The following is a 27,798-nucleotide window of genomic DNA, read 5'->3' as shown; positions in this document are numbered from 1 at the left end:
GTCATTAGCATCAAAGAACTCAAGAGAGCCTTCCCTCCCTCCCCACTGACGCCCTACATGCTCCCTTATGTGCACCCCTTTTGTTAAGGTGATATGTAAACCCTTCTCTCCGGCTTTTCACAGTTTCCGGTTACACTCCTACATGTTCTTACAAATAAACCTTGTCTTTTCTCCTGTTAATCTAGCTATTCTCAGTTAATCCGCAGGCCCCCAACCATTCCCACAACCTAAAATGGTAGAAGGAAACTTTTCCTCCCCACAGCAGTATAGGAGCCCATGTCTGTACATGCTGGTCAATATTAGGTTTATCAATTAGGTTTATCAATCTTTTTCAACTTTGCCAATCTGATAGGTGAAAATGATTTCCAGATTTAACTTGCATTTCTTAGGTTTTTACTAAAGTTGAGCATCTTTACATATGGCTTTCTTCTTTGTGAATTATCTGATCATGTCTTCTGCCCATTTTTCCCCTGTGGTGTGTCAATATTTATGTGAAAAATCAATTTGTAAAGAATTCATTAAGGAAATTAACTTTTGCTTGTATACTATTGCATATATGTTCTAGTTTGTTGTTTAACGTTTCCCTTTGTTTGTATATCTTTTGCTGTGCACACACTTAGCATTTTAATGTATGAAGTCATCAGTGCCCATCTGCCTCTGTTTTGTACATGAGATGCTGCCACAGCACACCGGGCCGGCTCCTCTTTCTTTTTCTTTTTCAATTTTAGGACTTATCTATGTGGGCTTATAAACACATTTCAGACTCTATCTGGAATTTGTATGCTTGGGAGTTACACTTTATTTTGTCTGAAACAGGACATTTATTATTGAATTTGCTTTCTCCCTGTGCGTGCTTAGAGAGTGATACCTTACCCTCATACATCTTCCTCCTGCTCCGGTCAATGTAATTTTTGTTGGTTTTTTAACAAAATGATTCAAAACTAATTTTGTAGCCTTTGTCAAAATAAACAAATCCAGATTTAGGTAAGCAGAGACTTTATTCAAAAGGATTATTGCAAGAAGGAGAGGGGAGCTGCTGCAAAAATGTGGGCAGATATCTGTAACCATTGCTGTCTTTCTGGAGCACAAGCCTCTGGTAAAGTTCAGCGTTGCCAGTTCTCCTTTCGCTCAAGACGGACGAATATTAGTCATTGCTGAATAACTGAGAGGCAATCATAAACCTCCTGAGTGGAGTGAGTCAGGGACTAAAAATCTCTCGAGGACTCTTTTTGGCTTTGTTCCGGCCAAATCAGTTGAACCATCTGTTGCGAGCTGGTAGAAAAGGTCAGGCTCTTCAAAGAGGAATGCCTATAATGGAAAAAAAGAAATATTAAGGAGCGGCCCAGTGGTGTAGCAGTTAAGTTCACACGCTCTGCTTTGGTGGCCCAAGATTTGTAGGTTCAGATCCCGGGTGCAGACCTAACACACTGCTTATCAGGCCATGCTGTGGCAGGAGTTCCACATACAAAAGAGAGAAGATGGGCACAGATGATAGCTCAGGGCCAGTCTTCCTCAAAAAAAAAAAAAGAAAGAAAGAGAGAAAAGAAATATTATTATTTAGAAGTCTAAAAGATCTTTTGACTATGCAAGCACTGCTTGTTGAGTTTCTGAAAGGCATCTGAAAGATGTCAGTGCCCTTGGCGATGTTATCCACAGTCTTCGTTGCCTCTCACATAAAGGAATGTATGACCTGAGCATTTCGCCAGACTTCCTAGTGGCCCAGAGGGTGGCTTGTGCGGGGAAGAATGCAGCACACACATGCATGGACTGTGTGGTGATGCGTCCTTCAAGGCAGACTATATCAAGTTGTTGGGCCTCGGTTCCCAGTCCTTCTTCAGATCCCAGAGGAAAAGTTCAGCTACAAGACAACCTGGAGTCCTGATAATCTGGGCAGTCAGGTTTAGTTCCTGGTCAAGAGGGAGGGAGAGAAAACAGAAATACTACTTTAGAGGTTGTAATCGGATGTTGCAGGAAACTGGCAGAATTGAAAATTTGGAAGAGTTGACAATTTGTGCAGAACCTGATCACCCAGAAGGATGTACTTTGGTGTTGTACTGAAACACAAAATTTCTCTCTACATTCACGTCCCTTTGAATCAGAGATAACCTTAAAGAAAGATTATTCTTGATCACAAAATAAAGCTGGCCTCACGAAGGTTGACCTGATTATTTATGTAGGGGTAGCAGGAATGTTAATTTAACATACAGGCCTTTTTATGTTTGCTTTGCTAGAATTTTTATAAAGAGTCTCAGGTTGAACTTATATAAACCTCTTAAGGCTAGGAAGCCATGACATTTCCCCTGCAATACCTGTAGATTTGGATAAATCTCTCTCTTCTTAATGTCCCTCAATTATTCTAAGGTTCCTGGGCCTGCCAGGAAGTGAGCTTCCTTACTCGCCTGTGAGGTTGGGCATCCTGTAAGCCAGGTGCCAGGCCTGTTTTCCCAAGAGGGTTTTGTAAGCATTGGCTCCATAATAAAGTCAACATTAGCTTCTTAAAAGCATCTAGTAAATGAGCATCATTCTCAAATATGACATGGTAGCCAAAGCCTTGTGTTTTTTAACCCATGTTTCCAATTATATTCTATTCACAAAGAGGATAAACTCTTAGTGAACCCATGCAAATAACTACATTGCCATGAAAATAAGAATATTCAATGAGATTCTTAATTCTGAAGAGGAAATCAGGGAGAAGAAAGATAAATTTCATTTCTGTTTACAAAAGCACAGTCTACTAAATTGTTATGAGTTACAGACATCTTACGGGAAAAGAGAAGGGGGTTCTATATATCTAGAAAAAATAGAACATTAAAGAATCAACAATATTCCAAACAAAACATAATCGTCCTTCGTCAGCTCTTCATTCAGTCCTCAGTATTCGTGTTCTGATTCATCTTGGTTGGCAGTCTCATGAACAGATCTGCTTCTCCACTACAGTTCTGGAAATCTTGACTTGCTACTGGTATATTCTCAAAGTTATGTGAGTGATGCCATCAGGATGTGCGTCCCAGGGGTTGGCCCAGTGGCGCAGTGTTTAAGTTCCCACGTTCCACTTCGGCGGCCCAGGGTTCGCTGGTTCAGATCCTGGGTGTGGACATGGCGCCACTTGCAAGCCATGCTGTGGCAGGCATCCCACATATAAAGTAGAGGAAGATGGGTACAGATGTTAGCTCAGGGCCAGTCTTCCTCAGCAGAGAAAGGATGATTGGCAGCAGTTAGCTCAGGGCTAATCTTCCTCAAAAAAAAAAAAAAAAAGAAGAAGAAGTGTGTGTCCCAGAGCACCTGGTGGGCAGAGTCCTCTTCCATGGGTCTCTGAGACGGTCCTTTTTGAAGACAAAGCATCTGGCCTGTAGCTGCTTTGGAAGCACTTTCAGGGAAGCATCAGAGTAAAACAAAAAACTATCCGTAGATGATCAAACGCCCAGTATGGCCGTAGTTAACTTAGTAATGATAATTTTCAAAAGTGAAAGAGCTGATGAAAATTCATCCCCAAAATAATGCAAGTAGCAAGAAAATTTGTTTATGTGGCTTGCAGAATGAAGTCAATCCAAAATCAAAATGGCAACAGGTTTTAAAAGCAAACATAGGCGATAACATGATTGTAAAGGACCACAGCTCTTTCAAAGATGAGAAGACTTTGTTTTTTTAAAATAATCAAGAATATGATAAAGTCAACATAAAGCACAGGAAATTATTCTGATAAAACACAGAATCTTTGCCTTCTAAGCAGATTACTCAGAAAGGAAACAAAAACCTCTTATTAAGAACAGACCAATAATCCAAGAAAATTTTGTCATTTTAACAAAGAGAACACTAAATTCTGATTTTATATCAGTGTAACTATTTGATACTAAAGCTTAAAAAAGTGTTATAAATGAAACTATCAAGCTTTAGCCAGCTTTGACAATGACAAACAAAATTTCCTATCTGAGAACTTTCTACAATTTTCAACATCCCTTCTGTTTTTTCCTATACTTTTCTCTCCCGCATTCGAGAACAACCAGTCATTTTATTTCAGGATAAAATTACTGTCCCTTTCTTAAAAAAATACATCCTGCATGCCTTGCATACAAGGTTGTCCCGTTCTGGCATTATTTCTCCAAGCAGAGTCTCTCCCACTGTAATGGGCTGAATCATGTTCTTCTAAAATTCATATGTTGAAGTCCCCTCGTATCTCAGAATATGACTATGTTTAAAAATAGTGTCTTCAAAAAGATAATTAAGTTAAACAAGGTCATTAGAGTGGTCCTGAATCTAATATGACTAGCGTCCTCATAAGAAGAGGAGATTAGGACATAGATACAAAGGGAAAACCATGTGAAGGCAGAGACTCATCTGCAAGCCAAGGAGAGAGGTCTCAGAAGAAACTAACCCTGCTGACACCTTGATCTTGAACTTCTAGCCTCTGGAATTGTGAGAAAATAAAATTCTGTTGTTTAAGCCCCCCGGTCTCTAATATTTTGTTACAGTAGCCCTAGCAAACCAATACACTCACAGAGAAGACAAGGAGGGGGATCATAGTGAACTGTCTGTCATAAACCAGCACATTCTAGCAGACTAGCGAAACTTAAGAATATACATCTCATGACTTTTTTTATAATCATACACTTCCTTATACAACTACTCAATGTGGCAAAAATGAACACGTGCCTTAACAGATTAAAATATACTTAGCCTCTCTGTACCATAAAAATAAGAGGCAAAAACCTCAAGTTTACATAAACTTAAAATTATGTTCCAGGATTCTATCTTACTTAGAAATGATCTAGGTAATTAGTGAATATCCGTTAGTTAATTTAAATTAGCACAAGTCTAAGGTTTTAAGATACCTAAAAGATCTTGGAGACTATCTTCAAGCTGACACATTACTAAACATAATTATTGTTGAAATTATTGTCAGAATAATGATTCCACTTGGTTAAACACAAATTTACATTTTTTAAAATAACTTTAAAATGTCATAGCTGTAAATTAGCATATTGATCAGTAAACCCCTATAAGTTTAGGAAGAACATACTCAAATAGAATAAAAATGTATGCTTGTTTTATAGTTAATGCTGATAACTCAGAAGACAGCTGTTTCATTAAACCAACAACATTAGACTAATTTCATTAGCCAAAGATTTATCTAAATTATGTGAACCTGAATTTTAAAAACACGTGGGATAGTTTCTGTAAGAATACTTTACAAAGTACTAGAAATTCAATATCTTTAATTTATGGGAATTTTAAGAATATTTAATTTATATAAGCGCTTATCTCAAGTCAAACAGAATCGAGGACCTTTTATAATCTAATTGGGTAATACCATTGAGAGGTAAGACAATATTACATATATGATACATATACACATATATGGATACATATAACACATATACATAAGTATATAGACAGGAACAACTAGACAGTTTATAACTTTAATTTTAAAGATTTTATTTTTCCTTTTTCTCCCAAAGCCCCCGGTACATAGTTGTGTATTTTTAGTTGTGGGTCCTTCTAGTTGTGGCACGTGGGATGCCACCTCAGCACGGCTTGATGAGCGGAGCCATGTCCGCACCCAGGATTCAACCTGGTGTAACCCTGGGCTGCTGAAGCAGAACGTGAGAACTTAACCACTTGGCCATGGGCCGGCCCCTGTAACTTTAATTTTAACATTTCAGTCTCTATATAGTATCATGTCATCTGTAAATAGTGACAGTTTTACTTCTTCATTTCCAATTTGGATAGCTTTTATTTCTTCTTCTTGCCTAATTTCTATGGCTAGGACTTCCAATACTATGTTGAATAAAAGTGACAAGAGTGGGCCTCCTTGTCTTGTTCCTGATCTTAGAGGAGAAGCTTTCAGCTTTTCACCATTGAATATGATGTTAGCTGTGGGCTTGTCATATATGGCCTTTATTACATTGAGGTACATTTCTTCTATATCCATTTTGTTGAGAGTTTTTATCATAAATTGATGTGGAATTTCTCAAATGCTTTTTCTGCATCTATTGAGATGATCACATGATTTTCATCCTTTGTTTTGTTAATGTGGTGTATCATGTTGATTGACTTGCAGATGCCAAACTGTCCTTACATCCCTGAAAGAAATTCTACTTGATCATGGTATATGATCTTTTTCATGTATTGTTGGATTTAGTTTGCTAATTTTTGTTGAGGATTTTTGTATCTATGTTCATCACGGATATTGGCCTATAAGTTCCCTTTTTTGTAGTGTCTTTGTCTGGTTTTGGTATCAGGGTAATGCTGGCCTTGTAAAATGAGTTTGGAAGCATTCTTTCTTCTCCAATAAAATTTAAACTCATTGGCTCATATAAAAGTGCCACCTCTCTTGGGGCTGGCCCAGTGGTGCAGTGGTTAAGTGTACACATTCCACTTTGGAGGCCCGGGGTACATGGGTTCTGATCCCAGGTGCGGACATGGCACCACTTGGCAAGCCATGCTGTGGTAGGCGTCCCACATAGAAAGTAGAGGAAGATGGGCACAGATGTTAGCTCAGCGCCAGTTTTCCTCAGCAAAAAGAGGAGGATTGTTGGCAGATGTTAGCTCAGGGCTAATCTTCCCCGCCCTCCACCCCCAAAAAGTGTTAGCTCTCATCCTTTTCGTTTTTACCAGGATTGTGTTTCTGACAAATGGTTACTGCTCAATATGAGGCCTAAGCATCTTCACCAGTATTTGTGGAGCAGACCCTTAGGATTTTCTCTTCCCTGTAATGTAATCTTATGAAGTCTGTGGACTAAATTTCAGGCAAGGGACTGAGGAAAGACCAAGTGGCCATCTGTGTGTCTCTAAAGCCTATATGAGTAGATAAAATATCCAGTCAGTCTCCAATGACCTTTTTCAGGCTCAAGTGGTTGCTGTTGGGGTCCCCAAGCCCTTCAAGAGCCCCTGAAGGGGGGAGGGTATATTATAAGGTTGGAAATTTCATGTGCTGACTTAACATCTTTGTCACAGGGCCCCAAAGGCCTAACTGTCAGTTTTGCTGTTCTTGCGAGATATGCGCCCACCCAGAGGGAATGGTTCCACACTCAGCTAGTTCCCATAGCAGCCAGATCAGATTCACCCCTCTTTATCCTCAACCTAAGGAGTTTCACCTCCTTGACAGCCCATAAAGTTATTTAAACAAGCCATCACACTCTCATGGGTGCCCAGGGTCACCCATCCCTTGTGCTATAAAACCTGCTTCCCACAGCCCCTGCTGATTGACTGCGCTCTTGAGTGTAACCCCCATGTGGCCCTGAATGGTGTGCAGGGTCCTCCTCCCTCAGGCTGTGAGTCCAGGTAGCTAATGAACTGCTCTCAATCTCATCTGTCTAGTATCAGTGCAGTGTGTTTGGCCATCTCGTACTATTTAGGGTGGGGGATCCGTCCTTCACCAGTGGAGTGAAGAGGAGGCGAGCAGAACAGAGGGGGCCTAAATCTTGAGTGACTGTGCCTTGAGGGGCTGGAGTGGGTAGGGAAGGGTCTGACGGGGATGGGGGTGGGGGAGGTAGGAGGGGTGTTGAAGGGAAACAGATCAAAGGATTCAAGGCAGCCAAAGAGAAGGGTAAGGTGATAAAAAGAAGGAGTGGGGATGATGGGAAGGGAAGAGTGTCAGATGAACCACGCTGGGGAGATGCCAAGTTTCCCAAAGAGACCTTTGAAGTTCTAAATCGCCTTTAGTAAGTTTCACCAATTCTTGGAGATATTAAACTGAATTAGTGCCATAATGGCATGCAGTCAGTGGGAGAAGAGGCGAGAGCATTCCTGATAGAGTAAGAGTTACTTGCAAGATTAGCTGACAGTTAACCCAAAGAAAGAAACTTCAAAGGAGCCGAGAAAGTGTTCCATGTGATGAATTCCCCTGCACAATCTCTTGGTGAGGAACTGAGGAACGGCAGAGGAGGCCTCCCAGCAGGGCCAGAGAAAGGATCTCGGCTGGAGAGAACTAAAGTAACTCTTGACTCTGCTTCACAGACAAGACATCCAGAGCACTGGCTCAAACACTGAACTCACCAAAGGATCCTCAAGTCACCGAATATGGCTCCCCTCCCTGGGTGGCGATGGTGGGGGTCCGTAGGTGAGGTCCAATCTTGAGCTGAATCACAGCACCAGAAAACTGCCAAATAAAACCCAAACCTGGACTCAGGTAAAGGAGAGATTATTCAAAAGGATTATCGCAATTAGGGGAAGGGGCTTATGGCCCTAGGGGGAGAGAGCTTCAATTGTAATATCTGACCTTTTGAAAGGCCAGGCAGGAAGGGCTTTTCTTTTTCTTTTTTTTTTTTTTTTTTGAGGAAGATTAGCCCTGAGCTAACTACTGCTCATCCTCCTCTTTTTGCTGAGGAAGACTGGCCCTGAGTTAACATCCGTGCCCATCTTCCTCTACTTTATACATGGGACGCCTACCACAGCATGGCTTGCCAAGCAGTGCCATGTCTTTAAAAAACAAAATCTTTAAAAAAAAAAGAAACAGAGAATGTGAACAGACCAATCACCAATAAGGAGATCACAACAGTAATAAAAAACCTCCCAAAAGATAAAAGTCCAGGACCAGACAGCTTTCCTAGTGATTTCTACCAGACATTTAAAGAAGACTTAGTACCTATCCTTCTCAAACTTTTCCAAAAAATTGAAGAGGAGGGGAACCTTCCTAACTCATTCTACAAAGCCAACATTACCCTGATACCAAAACCAGACGAGGACAACACTAAAAAAGAAAACTATAGGCCAATATCCCTGATGGACATTGATGCAAAAATTCTCAACGAAACATTAGCAAATTGAATACAACAATACATTAAAAAGATCACACACCATGATCAAGTGAGATTTATTCCAGGGATGCAGGGATGGTTCAATATCCACTAATCAATCAACATGATACACCACATTAACAAAATGAAGAATAAAAATCACATGATCATCTCAATAGACGCAGAGAAAGCATTTGACAAGATACAGCATCCATTTATGATTTAAAAACTCTGAATAAAATGGGTATAGAAGGAAAGTACCTCAACATAATAAAGGCCATATATGACAAAGCCACAGCTAATATCATTCTCAGTGGAGAAAAACTGAAAGCTATCCCTCTAAGAACAGGAACCAGACAAGGATGCCCACTGTCTCCACTCTTATTTAACATAGTGTTGGAAGTCCTAGCCAGAGCAATCAGGCAAGAAAAAGAAATAAAAGGGATCCAGATCAGAAAGGAAGAAGTGAAACTGTCACTATTTGCATATGACATGATTTTATATACAGAAAACCCTAAAGAATCCACCAAAGAACTTTTAGAAATAATAAATGAACATGGTCAAGCCACAGGACACAAAATCAACACACAAAAATCAGTTGCATTTCTATACACTAACAACAAAGCAGCAGAAAGAGAAATTAAGAATATAATTGCGGGGCTGGCCCCGTGGCCGAGTGGTTAAGTTCTCACGCTCCGCTGCAGGCGGCCCAGTGTTTCATTGGTTCGAATCCTGGGCGTGGACATGGCACTGCTCATCAAACCACACTGAGGCAGCATCCCACATGCCACAACTAGAAGGACCCACAACGAAGAATATACAACTATGTACCAGGGGGCTTTGGGAAGAAAAAGGAAAAAAAATAAAATCTTAAAAAAAAAAGAATATAATTGCACTTACAATTGCAAAAAAGAATAAAATACCTAGGGATAAACTTAACCAAAGAGGTGAAAGATCTGTACACAGCAAACTATAAAATACTGCTGAAAGAAATTGAAGAAAACACAAAGAAATGGAAAGATAGTCTGTGCTCTTGGATCAGAAGAATTAACACAGTTAAAATGTCCGTACTTCCTGAAGCAATCTACAGATTCAATGTAATCGCTATCAAAGTTCCAACAACATTTTTGACAGAAATAGAACAAAGAATCATAAAATTTATACGGAATAATGTAAGACACTGAATAGCCAAAGGAACCCTGAGAAAAAAGACTAAAGCTGGAGGTATCACACTCCCTGATTCCAAAATATACTACAAAGCCATAGTAAGCAAAACAGCGTGGTATTGGCACAAAAACAGACACACAGATCAATGGAACAGAATCAAGAGCCAAGAAATAAACCCATATAGCTATGGACAGCTAATTTTCGACAAGGGAGCCAAGAGCATACAATGGAGAAAGGAAAGTCTCTTCAATAAATGGTGTTGGAAAAACTGGACAGCCACATGCAAAAGAATAAAAGCAGACCATTATCTTACACCATGCACAAAAATTTAGCTCAAAATGGATTAAAGACTCGAATGTAAGACCTGAAACCATGAAACTTCTAGAAGAAAACATAGGCAGTTCGCTCTTCAACACTGGTCTTTCAGCATATTTCCAAGTACCATGTCTGACCAGGCAAGGGAAACAAAAGAAAAACTAAACAAATTGGGCTACATCAAACTAAAAAGCTTCTGCACAGCAAAGGAAACCATCAACAAAACAAAACGAAAAGAGAACCTAACAATTGGGAGAAGATATTTGCAAACCATATATCAGATAAGAGGTTAATATCAAAAATATATAAAGAACTCATACATCTCAACAACAAAAAAACTAACAACCCAATTAAAAAATGGGCAAAAGATCTGAACAGAGATTTCTCCAAAGAAGATATACAGATAGACAACAGGTGCATAAAAAGATGCTCAATATCACTAATTATTAGGGAAATGCAAATCAAAACTACAATGAGATATCATCTCATTCCCATCAGAATGACTGTAATTAACAAGACAGAAAACAACAAATATTGGAGAGGATGTGGAGAGAAGGGAGCCCCCATACACTGCTGGTGGGACTGCAAACTCGTGCAGCCACTATGGAAAACAGTATGGAGATTCCTCAGAAAATTAAGAATAGAACTACCATATAATCCAGCTATTCCACTGCCGTGTATCCATCCAAAGAACATGAAAACAGAAATGCATAAAGATACGCACACTCCTATGTTCATTGCAGCCTTATTCACAATAGCCAAGACTTGGAAGTAATTTAGGTGCCCAATAAGGGACAAATGGATAAAGAAGATGTGCCATATATATATACAACAGAATACTACTCAGGCATAAGAAACAAAACTCTGGCTGGTCTGTGCCCGAGTAGTCAAGTTCACGTGCTCTGCTTTGGTGGCCCAGGGTACACAGGTTCAGATACTGGATGGACCTAGCACTCTCATCAAGCCATGCTGGGGCGGCATCCCATATAGAAGAACTAGAAGAACATACAACTGGGATGTACGACTATGTACTGGGGGTGGGCTCTAGGGAGAAAAGAAAAAAGATTGGCAACAGATGTTAGCTCAGGGCCAATCTTCCTCACCAGAATGAAAAAAAAAACCAAACGATGAAATCTGGCCATTTGTCACAACATGGATGGACCTTGAGGGCATTATGCTAAGTGAAGTAAGTCAGAGGGAGAAAGTCAAATACTGTATGATCTCACTCATAAATAGAAGATAAAAACAACAACAAACAATCACATAGAGACAGAGATGGGATTGGTGGTTGCCAGAGGGGAAGCCGGGAGGGAGGAGGGCCAAAGGGGTGACAGGGCACAGGTGTGTGGTGATGGATTGTAGTTAGTCTTTGGGTGGTGAACAGGATGTAATCTATACAGGAATTTAAATATGATGATGTACACCAGAAATTTACATAATGTTATAAACCAATGTTAACACAATTTTAAAAAAGTAACTGCTGTATCTATTTTCGTGTTTTTTTCTTCTTCTCCCCAAAGCCCCCCAGTCCATAGTTGTATATTCTAGTTGTAGGTCCCTCTGGTTGTGCTATGTGGGACTCCACCTCAGCATGGCTTGATGAGCAGTACCATGTCTGCGCCCAGGATCTGAATTGGCAAAACCCAGGGCCACCGAAGCAGAGCGTATGAACTTAACCACTCGGCCACGGGGCGGCCTCTGTATTTTCTGACTGGCCTCTGACTGATACACCCCTGAGAGATCCAGAAACACCTTCTGAACTACTCATGTAGATTTATGATGGGTATATATTATTGCGGTAATTAAAAATAAGCAGGTTACATTTATGGGATACATGCAGTATCCAACTGACAAAAAAGATACATTCTAAAAGTTAATTTATAAGTCTATTGTTTGGATCTTGAAATTAATTTTCCTATGAAAACAATATTACACATTGAAGTTAGACAATCGGATCAATCCATCAATGCTCATAATATGTCTGAAGAACAATATTGTACAGATTGTGTTAGGGAACAGAATTAGCAGTGCTTTGGCAAGATACATTCAAAGTTCCAACTACCGCATTAGTAACAAATTTTATTCACACTTTTATTTGTCTATTTTTACTTTAAAAAATTTTAATAATATTATTTGAATCAATATATCCAAAATAGTATTTCAGTATATAATCAATATTTAAAAATAAATTAAATGAGATATTTAAAGCTGTTTTTTCATACTAAAACTTCAAAATCGAGTGTGTATTTCACATTTACCACAGCTTTCAATGCAGTGTAGACACATTTCACTGGCTCAGTAGCTACAGTAGAGATACAGCTGCTGAGGATGTGCCAAAGACTAGGATTGCTGGGTCATAAGATACACACATTTTCTTTTCTTTTTTTGAAGATACAAATGCTTAATGATATGAACAGGTAACTCAAAAGCAAGCAAATTTGATCACTCCTTTGGCAATTAAAAAGAATATTCTGGTAGGCATACTGAGTATTGACAATTAAAAACAAACTTAACATATTCTTGACATAAGCCCAGTAAGAAAAAACCGGTCCAGTGAGGATGGAGCAAACATGTTTAGCCTCGTGGAAAGAAGTCACAGGCTTAGCTTCAAACATCGAATTGATAAAATTTATGAATTTAATTTCATAATGCATTATGAGGGTTTTCACAGCCTATTTGCCTTCACGATGCTTTACTTAAGGAATTTAAAGGTATCATTTTGTCCCTTAGTAAAAAGGGTAGTCTGGATTAGCAATAGATGGAGAAAACAAATTGCAATTGCTGTTTTTCTAGTTCTGACCAGAATGCAGATTCTGTGTATACCTGCAGGAGATATTTTGGGTTCATACTTGTGTTTCCATAATAAAAATATAAACCACAGTTTAAAAGGAGCTCGTGTTCCTCTTGTTCTAGGTCTTGCACATGATGCATTATAAGAAGATTACTTTCCTAAATCAAATTAAAGCAAGATTGTCATTGGAGGAGGAATCTCCTTGGGGAAGAGGCAAGATTTACCCTCCCCCAGGAATCTTTCATTAACTCCTGTGCCATCGTCACTACAGCTCGCCCGCATGGTGACTTCACCCAGTAACACTCCGGCACAAGGGTGGGGAGGGGACAGAAGAGTCCAGAGCAATCCTTCCAGAATATCCCAAAGCCTAGAAGAGAGAAGGCCAGGTCTGCACGAAGGGGAAAGGTGGGTTAACATGAATCCAGCATGCCATGTGGCGTGGCTAATTCATGCTTCACTTAAGGGGCACTGTCATCCTCTGCTCCGTGTGGACATGTCTAAGCAAGCACCCCCAGGGTATCTAACCTCCTCAGCTCCAAAGCCCAAGAGGGTGAACCTCAGAGACTCAGCGGTTCCCTCCAAGCCAGCCCAGCCCTGCTCAGCGTTCACGAGTGTCTCCCAAGAGCGATGACCTCCTTTTGTTAGAATGATGGACACCAGGCAAGCCTGCTGTTACGGGGAAACCCACGTACTCACAGGGTCTCAGCTTTACCCTCCAGCCCCAGCAGGACACGGCGGGCGGGGAAGTGAGTGTGCATACAGTTAGTGCCTTCCTTTACTTCAATACATGGGTGTCGGGTGAATAAATGAAATGTAGATGAATAAGAACCTGTTCCGCTTTCCGGGAGCTAAAAATCCAGCGGAAGACACATCCACAATATTCTTCTTGCTACCAAGGAGACAGTATCAACTTTTATAATCGACACAGGGCTACGTGCTGTAAGGGCGGGAGACAAGTGTTTTCAGCTTTGCACAGCGCCGTGGATTGTTCCACGATTTAATCTTAGTTTTTATGTGAAAATACATATGAATGTAATGAGGTTTTAAATGCTAAATTTAGTAAGCAAGGCACATCAGGGGAAAAAAAAACACATGGTCATCTCTAAACTTTACATGATATAAACCTTGGCATTAAATTATTTTCTTTTTCTGGCATAAAATATTTTCATATTTAAAATCAGAAAAGGCAGCACTTCTCGCGCTTCCTGCCTCCCAGGAAGGGGACACACACTCGCGCCCAGCCCTTAGCGGTTCGGGGAGCGAAGAACCCGGGCGAGCCTGAGGGAGCGCACGGACGCCGGCGCTCCACGCGGACCGCGGCACTGCCCAGAGGGCGCGCTGACCTCGGCCCGCAGCCGCGCGCCGGGGCCGCCCGGTGGATGCGGGCGAGGCGGGGATGCGGGGGGCGGGCCCTGGAGGGGCGGGCCCAGGGGCGTGGCGCGCGGGCGGGCGGCCCCCTGAGCAGAGGCTCGGTTTCCGAGCGCGGCACAGCGCAGCTCCCGGCCCTCGCGCGGCGGTTGTGGGGCGGCCTGGCGCGGCTCCCTCCTGCGCCCCAGGGCCGGACGCCCGCTGCAGGTAACCAGCTCCCCACGGCCCCCTGCTCGGCCGCCCGCCGGCCGGGGAGGGATGGGCGGGAGGACCGAGGGAGCCGGCTCCCTCCCGGGGCCCCTCTGCCCGAGCGGGGTGGGCTCCGCCGGGGAAGAGGCCGCGCAGCCGGGGCAGGAGAGAGAGGACGCGCGGTGGGGATCCGCGGCGAGCGCGTGCGCCCGGGGCCGGGGATGGCGCAGGGCGCCCTCCCTAGACTCCGCTCTTCCCTCGGACCAGTGGAGTCAGGGGCCAGGTCTCTGGTGCCCAGTGTCACCTGGAAGCCACTTCTTCTGGCCTCTTTTCCCCTGGTCCGCGTAGCGAGTAGGAGCTTAGAAATCGGAGGAGTTGCTGCGGGCGTGGGTAGGCGGAGAGCGATCAGTCGCTCACTGCCATCCCTTGGGTGCCAGCGGCTTTAACTTCGTTTAATCCCAGCCATCGCCCTGCGAGGAGGCATTATTACCCCCATTTTACTGATAAAGAAGCCGACACCAGGACGATAAGAGACTCGCCCTGGGGCAAACCACTGGACAGGAGACGCCAGTCCGGGGGCCCGAAGCCCTCGCGCTTCCCCCTGGCTCCCGGCTCCCCCATCCTTCACGCGCGCGTCTGGGAAACTCGCGCGGCGGGGTGGAACCAGGTGATCGTTCCTACACGTGTTCCCGTCCCCTCCTAGGTTTCTTTTTTGTTTTCTTGTTTTGTTTTGTTAGCACCCACTTTCTGATTCAGACTCTTCCAATTTTGGGTTATCAGCCTTTCGAAGTGGAAGCGGCTCTGGCTCGCAGCTTCTCCCCTGGCGGCGCTTTCTCTCTGCGCAGCGCAGACACGGGCGCCCTCGCCTGCCCCGCGCTCCTCGTCGTTCGCGGTGGATGAGGTCGCCTGCAGATCCGGCCGCGCCCGGGCACTGCCCAGGTGGAGGTAAGCTTTGTACTCACCTGGCAGCCTTCGCACCCTTGCTTGCTTGCTTTCTGGAAGGAAGAGGGCCTTCATTGTACAAACAGTAAGACAAGAGGCGAATGGGAGGATGTACGGTGTTCAGAGAGAGCGGTGGTGCCTTGAGGTGAGAACGGCCACAGCTTTTTGCGGCCTGAATTGGGTGCGCGGTAGGTGAGGCCCGCGGGCGGGGCTCGTCCCCTCCTCTGGGTATTCTGCCCCCTGTCAGACCTGTTCTGAGAGGCAGGTTGGTTATAATACAGGGAGGAGGAGGGGGAATGGTTTTTAAAGATCAGTGTAAATTCCCTGATCGGAGCCCAGGCGGTTCCGGACAAGCCCCCGCCAGAGCCTTTGGTCACAGATTTCAGGTTTGGAAGAAGGACAACTCCAGCCCTGTGGATATCTGCTTTGCTCGATGGAGTTTTTGCAGGCCTTCAAGATGGTACTTTGGGAAACTGAGTACTTCGAAATGGCTAACGCGTCTATTTTTAAAAACAATGTAACATACCGTGAATTTACTTTTAAGAAGTTTTATTGGTAGATGGAAAAAGTTGACGTTTTTTCCATTTCACGGTGAGGGTTGGAAGGCTGCCTGTCGGCTCCTCGGCCCCTGCTTCAGCCTGACCCTGGAGAGGACCTGCTTAGATTCAGCCCCGAGTGTGTGCTGGAGCCCACCCTTCATTAATTATAGTTCATCCTTGATTAGTTATAGGACTCCGAGGCCTGTAATAGGTCCTATATATGAGTGCTTCTTTTCCATTTGTAATTTAGTTGCTTAAAACTAATAAAAATGTTTTCTCTGAAAACTATCAACTGTCTGCAAAGTCTGCTATCTACAGGACTGAAGGTACCTCAGGGGGGAGCCCAGTGGGCTGGGTTGGTGCCAGGTGACCTGCAGAGCGCCTGCTGAAATCTGTGGGTATTGGTGATTCCCTCCCCATAACCACGCAGTAATTTGGGCCCAGTGTGACCAGAACTTTTTTTTCCTCAAAAATAGCTGAAAAATCCTTATTTTTTAAAAACATGTAAAACTTGATTTTAAATATTGGCTTTTTTTTTAACAGAAGGAATTTGATCAAATTTGGTTCATGCAATATCCATTTTCAAATCTCTGTCTTAGAAACTGCTGTACTTGGCGCCGGCCCGGTGGCTGAGTGGTTAAGTTCATGCGCTCTGCTTTGGCAGCCCAGGGTGTCCCGGTTCAGATCCTGGGCATGGACATGGCACCGCTCATCAGGCCATGCTGAGGCGGCGTCCCACATGCCACAACTAGAAGGACACACAACTAAAAGAAAAATATGCAACTATACTGGGGGGATTTGGGGAGAAAAAGCAGGAAAAAGAAAGAAACTGCTGTATATGGTGATTACATCCTCAGGTGAATGAAAAATTCTGACCTATGATGTAGATATTGTACATTTTTGCTGAAATGAGATGGTAGGAAACAAGTTACTACTCTTGAAAATGATCTCTTCTGATTCTCAAATTCTGTTTTCTGTGAAGTGTACGTTATTTCAGGAGCATTGAGTAAAGGAGTCTTTCATGGGCCAGCCAAGGAATCATGTCACTATTTTTAATATTCATGCTAATGAAAAACGTGTTCATGGTTCCAGCTGGGGACGTCAGGTGCCTGACTCCCTGCCTTCAGAAGGGAGCTCCCCCATGACTGTTGCTCTGAATCAGGTGTGTTTCTCCTGAGCCCTGTCCGTGTTCTTCACCACCTTGGCTTTGACGTGGAAGCGTGGCTTAGGGATGACCTGTTTCCTTGTTGCCCATCTGTGGCCAATGCCGTGTGTGTTTAGACGAGAGGTTCTCAACTTTGGCACTTTGGACATCTTTGGCCAGATCATCTTTTGTTGTGGGGATTGTCCCATGCGTTGTAAGATGGGCAGCAGCATCCCTGGCTCTACCCACCAAATGCCAGTGGTCCCCACCCTCCAGTTACAGCAACCGAAAATGTCTCCAGCATTGCCACCTGTCCCCTGGGGACAAAGTCACCCAGCTGAGGAAAAAAATGAGCCAACATTTAAAATGCTCTAGATATTTATGAACTAAACTATAAATTAAACACAATAACTTTAAAATCCTAATGACTAGAGAAGCTATTTGTAAAGTTTAAACAAACATCTGATTTTTAAAATATTTTTTGTAATAAACATGACTAAACCAGCGTTCTTCATGAATGGCCCATGTGTCCTGCCAGGTTTTATCTCCAAAGAAATTTCAAATGTTTGATACAGTTGTTAAATTTCTAAAGTTTAAAATGGTGGAAACTAAAAAGGAATTCCACAGTAGTTTTCATTTTTCTCCTTTTAGTATACCTGATGTCTTTCAGTTTTTTGTTTATTTGTTTGTTTGTTTATGAGGAAGATCAGACCTGAGCTGACTGCTGCCAATCCTCCTCTTTTTGCTGGGGAAGACTGGCCCTGAGCTAATATCTGTGCCCATCTTCCTCTACTTTCTATGTGGGACGCCTACCTCAGCATGGCTTTTTGCCAAGTGGTGCCATGTCCACACCCGGGATCCGGGCCGGTGAACCTGGGCCGCCAAAGTGGATCTGTGAACTTAACCGCTGCGCCACCAGGCCAACCCCAGTCTTTCAGTTTTTTTAAGGTGATGGAGTATCCATGGGCCATGTGTGTTGATTTGGGGAAATTGACACAATCGCTAATATTAGAACCCTAAAGAAAAATTTGAAGGCAAAATTTTAATAATGATAGTGTAAATCATGTTTGCAGTAGAATTGAGTTTTAGGAAAAATTAAAACCTTTTTAGCCAACAGCAGTAAATAAGACAACCATGTGTTTCTGTAGTTTGAAAAATCTTAATTTTATGAAACAGCCCTACATAATATACAATATTACATACTAGAAGAAAAAATGTCCTGAAAATATAACCTTTTTTTAGACATTAAGCTTGGGAGGTTGCAAACACAGCAGCCCTGGTTATGAAAGATGCATCCTTAGCTAGGGATTGGCTGTCCACTGGGCCCTCTCTGGAAATCAAGCTCATTTGTAAGACTCTAGAATGCTTCACAATTTGTGGGGCCCCTTGTTGAATATTATTCAGGATTTCAAGATGGCGGCAGGCGGGGCGCATGCAGCACAGCGCTGGCCCCGGGCGGCTGCACTGGCTGCGCACCCAGGAAGCTGCCCCCATAAAACTCTTTGTCCCCGGCTCAGAAGAGGATTGCAATCGCAAATGCAAACCCGAAGAAGGAAACGTTAACTGCTGCCACGAAGCGTCAGAGTTTCTGATTCGTTGATTATACTTCCAATCAATTGGATTATATTTCCAATCAGGAGTCTACATGTATTTGGTAATCAATGAACTAAATTTACTAAGAAATTCCTCCCACGATTAATTTTTCTTTTGCTAAAGAGATAGCCAAATTGTTTGTGATGGCCCTGGGTACCTAGGTACTGTTTACTGAGCGCCTGTTAGATGCCCCGCATTGTTGGCTCAGGCTACAACTGTGAACAGGATGGAGGGGCGCTGCCTCCATGAGCATCCAGTCCAGTGGCTGGAGGAGGCGCACAGATGAGCACATGGTCTACAGGCTCTTACAGTGTGTCCGGAGAGCCTTTCCCCTGGGGACCTAACCCAGGGGAGGGGATTACTCAGGGTGGGTCTCCCTCGAAAGTGATCTTGAAAATGAGGCCTGGAAAATGACGAGGATGGAGTCAGGTGGGTTAGGGGCTGAAGTTCTGGGCTGAAAGGGTGGAGACCAAGGCAGGAATGCGGCTTGGGGTGAGGCCTCTCGGGTCATTTTTAGGACTTCGGACTTTAACGGAAAGGTAGTGGGAACCCACTGAAGGGTGTTAAATGGGTTATGAGATGGTTGATTAGATTGGGGGTTTTTAAATGATCATCGTGCTATGTGGAGAATGGTTTGCAGGGCTGGGCCCTGTTGGCCTCTATGGTGCCTTTGCACAAGCTAGAAAAAGGCTTCCTTTTGGGTGGACCAGTTAGAAAAGAGGTACTGCTTTGTCCCAGCCAGGCCAGGCCAAAGGCCTCAGCCCCTCAGCTGTCACTTTGCACATACATGGCCACCCTAAGGAGGGGGAGCATGGCGTGTGGGCAAATAGTGCAGAGGCTTTTGCAGTCACCCAGGGATGGTGCAGGGATGCTGAGAAGAAGTCAGTGGTAGGAGAGAGAGAGGTTGAGTTCGTAGTTAACAAAAGTAAGAAAGTCGTGATTATTTGGATACAATTGATGGAGAGGGAGGTATCAAGGATGATTCAGAAGTTTCTGGCATAAATAAGTGAGTGGGCTAGGTTAGTGACACCATTTACGGTGTTAGAGTAACACTGCAGGAGTAACGGGTTGGCATGAGGTGGGAGGGAAGATGGTTCCCTTTGAACATGTTTTGCTTATGAAACATTCAGGTGGGGACAAGAATAGGCAATTGGAACCCAGGAAAGAGATCTGGGGTAGAAATACCTGTTTGGGGGCTGTTGCATGTAAATAATCATTGCATATAAAAAGGATCATCCAAAGAAAGGTGTAGATGAGAGGAGAAAGGGGCTGGCCCTGGAGAGCCAGATCCTTGTGTTTGGAAGACAAGGATAAGGGGCGTCAGGCCACCGAGAAGCCAGTCTGCATGAGGGATGAGGAGGAGATGGGGTCTGTGGCTTTCTCTTCCTTTTTTTTTTCCCACTTGAGACTGGAGAGACTTGAACATGTTCTAATGCTGCTGGGAAGTTTCTGGTAGAGAGACTAAAGATGTGGGAGTGAAAAACAAATGATAGTGCCAGCTTTCAGAGAAGGCGAGAGAGGATGGATTCCAAAACACAGCGTGGGGCTTGGTCTTTGACGGGAAGAGGGAGCGAGAGGATGGATAAAGAGGCCTTACATTTGGGGACCAGAATTCTGTTTTCTGTGAAGAAGGAGGCAAAACCGTCTTCTGAGTTTGATGTGTTTGTGTGTGAAGTCAGACATTCAGCCAGTATTTACTGGGCACGTTCCAGTGCCGGTCATTGTGGTAGGCTCCTTGGAAGGTATACGAATGACATTGATTGCCAGCCTTGTGATGTAATAGAAATATGTATATTTGGTCTTTGTCCCTGGTTCTGGTTTCTGACACAGAGTTTGTAAAACCCTTGGAATTTCCTGAGTCATAGGGTGATAGGAACATCCTTTGTTATTCATAAAGGAGCCCCTTTCCACACCTGAGTTTATGCTAATGAGGTGACTTAGGTGGGGGTCCCGGGCCTAGGTAGCCTCAGGATCGGGCTGGTCACCAGAAAGACCAAGTGATTAGAGGGCTCGAAGTTTCAGCCCCAGCTGCCGACCTCTGGAAGGGGAGTGTGCCTAGAGATTGGGTTATAGAAACTGTTGAGCACTGCTGTTTGGAGAGCTTCTGGTTGACGAGTACATCAGGGTGCCGAGAGGGTGGCGTGCCACGAGAGGGCATGGACGCTCTGCCCCACTCCCCCATTCCTCGCCCTGTGCATCTCTTCCGTTTCACTGTTCCTGAGTTGTAGCCTTTCTAAAAAGCTGGTCGTAGGAAGTAAAGTGTTTTCTGGAGTCCTAGCTGTGCTAGCAAATTTTCAAATCTGGGGAGCGGATCATGGGAACCCCCAAATTTGTAGTTGCCCTAGGCAGCCCATTTGCAGCTGGCATCTGAGGTGGGGGCAGCCTTGTGGGACTGAGACCTTAATCTATGACGTCTGCACTAACTCAGGTAGTTAGTGACAGAATTGAATTGAATGGTTAGACATCTAGTTGGTGTGAAATTGGTTGGCGTGAGGAGGAGAAAACCCCTCCACATCTGGTGTCAGAAGTGTCGTAAGAGCAGCTCAGCCCTGTAAACATGAAATAGCCTCTCACCACTTTTTCTACAAATTACTTCCCACCTTTAACCTTACGCCTAGAGGCAGTAATGCTAACTGAGAGCTTACTCTTCTGAAGGACATCAAAGCCCCTGGGGGTGAGGTTCCTGGAGGGGAAAGGCTTTTCAAACCCCCCCCTCAGCGCACAGGTAGATAGATGTCCAGGTCCTCTGAGTTTTTAAACTTCCTGCTGCTCAGGTCAAACTCCACACCAATTCCATCAAATCTCTGGTGGGGGGGACTCAGGTAATGGTGTTCTTTGACAGCTCCCTGGCAGTTCCATGCACAGCTCGAGTTGCGAGCCAGTCATCTAGGAGGTGGCCCTGAGACCAGGTGAAGCCATCTGCCCTGTGGAGCTCCAGCCGGTTCCCTGGAGTTTACTGTTATTTGCCAAGTGGGGGTGAAGGTGAAGTTGAGACCATTGTGAACCAAATACACTGCCATCCAGAGCAGAATGCGAATGGCAGTCCTGTGGGGTGTCGAAGGAAAGTCTCAGACCTTCTATCATAATTTTAGAAGCATTTAAGAAAGAAGTCAAGCTGCATTAATAATTAACGTGTAAAGTCTTTACGGCCAGAGGTGCCTTCTCAGGCTTGTGTCCTGCACGTGAGTGTGATTTCCTATGGCGGAGATGCTTTGCGGGGGGGCGGGGCCGGAGGCGAGGCCTGCTCACCCGGCTGTTAAGGCTGTTACGCGTATTGTAAAACATTGCATTTTAAGAGGTACAGGGTATCCCTGAGTCGTTTAATTTTACAAACACAAAGGCTTTAAATCAGAGCATCTCTCAGCCGGCCTTAGACTCATTCCTGAGTGGGTCACAGGTGTCTGCCATGGTGATTCTCTCTCAGCCCTCTCCTGTCAGCTGAGCGAGCTGAAGTCCCGCAGTTGCCTTTCTGGATGTGTGTCGTGGTGTGAAAAGGAATCGCTGCTTCAGATGGTAGAAGCTTTACAGGTCTTTGTAAAGGGAGGGAGCAGGGACCATCTTTTGTGCCACTCAGAGCATCCCAGGTTCTCTGTGGGCACGTACCCAAGAGTGGTTGAGGTTACAGGTGGCTGCACCTTTCTTTAACAGAAAGGCAGGGTTTCCCAATCTGCTGCCCTTTGCCAGTTCTGCTCTGTGATCAGTAGTCACAGATACTCTGCAGAGAAGGGACAATCCAAGATAAATGTGAAGTTCTCACGATGAGATGGACAGTGACTGCTTTTCAAAAGAAATTTATGCTACAGAGAGGCTGTTTGGAAATGTTTTCGTAGTCATGCTAACGTCTTGCTAAGAAATATGGCAGATTTGTGACTTATTGATGCTCAAAAAAACCCACAAAACTTTAAAATTTGGAAACAGACTTGTCTATTAAAACCTTTAAGTGAAGAATGTCGATGAGTGTGGAATCCATTTGTTAAATTTATAAACATGTGACACCTCCTGACCAGTTTGCAAGGACATTGATTGAAAGTTACCAGCTGAATTTCACCAAAAAACTTTGTATAATTGTTGGATGGATTGAAAACTAAGTGTCAAGATTTAGGTAGCAGAGCCAGGAGTGCTCTGCTGTTTCTCCAGTGTGTCCCTGTCACCCAGACAGCCATTAAAACAGGATGTTAGACTACACGGAGCCTGGAAGCCATCCCTCAGGGTGCTGAATCACAAAGTAACTAACTGAGAGTTTTCAAAAACAATGAAACATATTTCATGTATTGCTTTCGTTACAAATAATAATAACAATTCATAGTGAACAAGAAGTTTTATGCCCTAAGTGACTAAACTAATAGGTTTTATTTCCTCTTTCCACCATCCTTTTGTTTTGTAATGCACATAGTTTGCTTGTACAGTAGTACATATAATTTTAAAAGAAGTGTCCATTTATTGAGGATTCTTACTCAAAAGTTTTACTCTTAGTGTTTGTAGTAAAAATTTTGCAAGCTTATCATTAAATTTTTGAATCAAAGTCTCCTTTCTCTCTGTACACACACAGACGCACATGCACACACATACACACACTATCTGAGAACTTGCTTTCCTCATAAACTTTAATCTAAAACTGCCTCTTCCACATGCTGTGCTCCTATAGTTCATTCAGTGTAAAATAGAATTGCTCCTAGAGTAGAAATAAGTGCTCAACTCTGAAAAGTAATGAATACAGTGTGTGTGTATCTTGTTTCTCTTGAAATGTGTACACTAAACTTCCTTTATTTTTTTTTAAAGATTGGCACCCGAGCTAACAACTGTTGCTGATCTTCTTCTTTTTCTTTTTAAGTACATAGTGGTATATTTTAGTTGTGGATCCTTCTAGTTGTGGTATGTGGGACGCCACCTCAACGTGGCCTGATGAGCGGTGCCATGTCCACGCCCAGGATCTGAACCAGCGAAACCTTGGGCCGCCGAAGCAGAGCGTGCAAACTTAACCACTCGGACACAGGCCCAGCCTGTAAACTTCCTTTAAATAAGCTCCTTTAAATACTTTTTAAAAAACAAACATGGAACTTCCAGAAATCTTGTGATCATCCCTTTGCTCCCGGATAGGTGAATGCTTTGTCATTTAAACATAGGCCGTGCGGTTTCTCATTCTTTTGTCCACTAGCCTTGTCAGTGCTTTTGTCCGAGAACTTGCCTAAGCCAGTCTGGGTCTCTTTGGTAAACACAGATTGGAGAGGGCTAGAGGTCTCCCGGCAGGTGAAGGTGAGGGGTAAAAGCAAGTCTCCGGTCAGCTCTGCCCTGTTTGGGGCTCTGACTGCATCTCTCGTGGAAGGTTCACATAAGGCAGTCATGTCAGCATTCTAGGCACAGGATTCAGCTGACCATCGAGTTGGAGTCAAGTAATCAGGAATTTTCTGGAATCAGCAGCTGGACCCAGGAACGTGCCTAGGGCACCATCCTTGGCTATGCTACTAGCCAGGCTTGTTTGTGCTTTTGAAGTAAGTGCAGGATGAGCTTCTAGAATATCCCTAACCATCCACATGGATGGAGCACCGGATCTCACTGTCCTTCACTCTTCTCTCACATCTGTTATTTTGCTAATCAGTCATTAAATTCTTCTGGGAAGACCCAGTTCTAACACTCCTGCTGAACAAAACCTGTGGTTTGCAATGAAAATGCCCGAAGCACCTGTAGCTGCAGCTTCTAGAGTGTGGGGCCCAGGAATGTGTTCCTTTTGGGGCTCTGACCTCCCAGCCCTGGGCTGTCGATGAAAACCACACGTTTACATCTGACTGCCTATTCAGAGGTATTTTAAAGTACATTATAGACAGCCTAACAACGTTGTGTTGATTGCCTTTATCAGAGAACTTGTGAGTTCCCTGAGAATAGGAGACATGGCTGTAAAAAGACAGGATTTTAAAAAACGTGTAAGTTGAAATGAGTGCTTTCAAACTAAACACCTTGTTTGGTATCCACCAACATTTCTGACCATTTTGAAGATTGTCCTCTGTGCTGAATTGGACCCATTAGGAAAGGGACCAGTGTTTGATGGTCAATGTGATTTTGGAACATGGCGAAAGTCAGCCTTACAATGTAGATTGATCATGCTCAGTAATACCATTTTTGAGTTGAGGTGGGCTGTTAAAAATAAAGTAAATATATGGGGGCTGGCCCTGTGGCCGAGTGGTTAAGTCCGCGTGCTCCACTGCAGGCGGCCCAGTGTTTTGTTGGTTCGAATCCTGGCCGTGGACATGGCACTGCTCATCAAACCACGCTGAGGCAGCGTCCCACATACCACAACTAGAAGGACCCACAACGAAGAATATACAACTGTACGGGGGGGCTTTGGGGAGAAAAAGGAAAAAAAAATAAGATCTTTTAAAATAAATAAATAAATATTAAAAAAATAGACTAGGTTTCTTTGACTCAGAGAGAGATTTTTTTCTTCCTGTTTTTTGGTTATGAAATTTGAATCTGTATTGAAAGCGGGAATGGAAAAAAGTGAAACCGTGTTTGATGGAAATTGAGCTCAAAGGAAAGTCAGATTTCCCATCTGGGGTTCTGTGGGTGGCCCGCTCTCCCTCCTCCCCAAGAAGGAACTGAGTTGGGCAGTGCAGTAGAGTGTGAAGGGGCACACTCCCACAGGGCGAAGTTCCCAGCGCTGGCTAGCCTGCCTTCTGCCGTTGCTGGCCCTTAGAGACCCTTGTGCCCCTGGGCCCTGCTTCCTCGAGAGCTAGAGGGGAGAGTGGGGCTTGGGACTAGATGGAGTTTTCCTTATGGTCTAGTAATAGGCTCCTCTGAAACCCTTTCCTGGTCCAATAATTTTGAGAAATACTGGATACCTGTCTCTGTCTTTAAATATTCACAGTGAGCGTTGCTGTCTTAAAGGCTAAGAAATAAGAAGCTCATGAGTACAGAGTGTTGTCTAACTTTCTTTGTGACTGCGTTTCTCTTAATTTACTGGGCCACAGAATCCAGCCCCACCGCCACGACCTAGTGACTACTCCCAGAGCTGGTGTTGCTAGCAGGTCTAGATGCCCTCCAGAGTTCCTTTCATCTCTACAATGGATGTATTGTTCCCTAAATAGTTTTTAACTCTATTGACCAACCCTATAATTTCCCCCAGAAAATAACCATTGTGTGAATCCTTGAGATCAGGGAGATACATCATTTATGATTGCATTTCCCCCCTACCCCCCCAACCTAGGATTCTGTTTTGTATAATGGATGCTCAGAGTGGAATTAAATTGAGTGTATTTAGGTATTTGTTAGTAAACTTGAAATACAGTTTCTCATTTTGGAAATGTGAAAAAGTTACCTTTAGACATGAATTAAAGATTTGAACAAAGTCCAGAAAACAGAAAATCTAAACAATAATAATGAATAAATTGCTAATATTTATTAAGGGCTCATTATGTGTCAAATAAATCACTTGAACATTTTTTTCTTTCTTTATTTTTTTACCAGTGAAGAAGCTGAAGCTTGGAGAGGTTAAGGGCTTATTGAAGTCTGAGTTGGTGGATGATGGTGCCCAGTTTTTGAGCTGGGCAGTCTGGCTCAAGAGCTGGAATCATTGCTTCCAAACTCTCCTTCCTCTCACATGTAAACATACTCAGGAGAAGATACTGAGCCACTGGTTACGAGAGGAATACGAAATGAAAGCTCAGTGATGTGCCATTTTACTGCTGCAATATTGACAAAAATAATTATACAGTCTATGACTCTGCAGTACATAATTAAGATAATTATATAGTAAATGTGGAGAAAATGGTACTTAGATACTACTGGTGGCGGTATAAGTATAGTCCATTTGGAAGGCAATCAAGAGCCATAGAAATTTTTAAGTTTCGATGCAAGAATTCTGCTCCTGGGACTTCCAAGGAAACCCTTTAAAAAGCTAAGAGAAAACAAAGCTATGAGCATATTCAAAAGTGTTCATGGCTCATGTTTATTGTAACATAATTTGGAAATACCCTTAGTATCCAAACACAAGGCACAAACTAACCAGTGAAAACAGTGAAGACTCTTTGATGTCCGTTAAGTGAAGAAAGCAGAAGAGAAAATGGAATCCCAGCTGCGATTCCGCCTGAGCACAGGTGTGAGTGAGCAGAGGAAAGTCGGATTTTCAGGCCTCAGAAGGGGACATGAAAGTGAAGTGTAACGGGGCTGGGACTGTGAGTGGCTTTTTTCCATTTGGAAATTATCTTTAATGCTTTGCAAACATATTTAACTGGAGCTTATGTTGGAGGATTGAGGCCATTGTACCTCAATTTGCAATTAAAAAAAATTCCTGAAGTGAAAATTAAAAAGTCACACTTTACAAGAGTGTTAGAATACGTCCCCCTCCCCCGCAAACAGGAAGCCGTCCCTGCAGAGCTCTGCGTGCGCTTCTCACGTTTTTCCAGCGTTTTCCCTGCACAGTCAGTGTAATTGGAGGCTTGTCTTTTCATGGGTTTCTTCTGTGCAGACTGAGGCGCAGCTCCTCTCTGGATGCCGTTTCATCTCAAATCCCCTTTTCTGTGTTGAGTAGAGAATTCCTTCATTCCTGGCTTTGGCAATACTTTCAAATTCGACAAATATGCTAAATGTGATTTAGCTAAAATGAAAATGCTGAAGTTTGCCGCTCAGGTTTCTGAAGCCTCTTAAAGGGACGGCTGAGGGCCCAGGTCGCAGGCGGGTGTCTGAGGGTGACGAGGCCGCTCTGCGGTGCTTGAGGGCTGAAGCCTTCGGGGGAGTTCGTCGTGTTTATACCCGCAGGAAGATTTGGAAGGTTCTGGGGCTACTTGGCAGGTCAGGAGGTAGGCGAGGGCTAATTCGAAGCTGTTAATAACTGGGTCCTGTGGTGTTCTGGCCAGAGAGAGGGGCTGCTGCTGCTTCTGCCCTCGGGGGCGTCAGCCCTGGTTGAGCCCCCACTCACCTCCTCCCTGCTGGTCAACTGGAGCAAATGACCATCTTCGAAGCCACCGAAGCCTCAGTTTCCTTAACTGTCAAGTGAGAATAATAGTAGCTACTTAACAGGGTGGT

The 27,798-nt window shown here is 43.7% G+C and overlaps 1 protein-coding gene and 1 long non-coding RNA gene across 3 annotated transcripts in view; one reads left to right on the top strand and one right to left on the bottom strand.

The window, feature by feature from the left end:
* Nucleotides 1–982: 982 nt before the first annotated feature.
* LOC139041680 (uncharacterized) lies at nt 983–15,666 on the bottom strand. The gene is made up of 3 exons (XR_011497325.1): nt 15,528–15,666; nt 7,996–8,098; nt 983–1,308 (listed from the first exon to the last, which is right to left on the bottom strand). It is a non-coding gene; the product is annotated as an uncharacterized lncRNA (long non-coding RNA).
* Nucleotides 14,445–27,798, top strand: part of GCNT1 (glucosaminyl (N-acetyl) transferase 1) — a 43,204-nt gene continuing 29,850 nt past the window's right edge. The window contains exons 1-2 of one of the 2 annotated variants that reach the window (XM_014832682.3): nt 14,445–14,583; nt 15,346–15,510. The gene's annotated coding sequence lies outside the window, so the exon portion shown is untranslated. The remainder of the gene's footprint in view (nt 14,584–15,345; nt 15,511–27,798) is intronic. The other variant, XM_014832683.3, reaches the window with a different exon arrangement.

Source organism: Equus asinus, chromosome 23 (genome assembly GCF_041296235.1).
Source record: "Equus asinus isolate D_3611 breed Donkey chromosome 23, EquAss-T2T_v2, whole genome shotgun sequence".
NCBI classification, from domain to species: Eukaryota; Metazoa; Chordata; class Mammalia; order Perissodactyla; family Equidae; genus Equus; species Equus asinus.
This window is presented reverse-complemented; position numbering and strand designations above follow the sequence as displayed.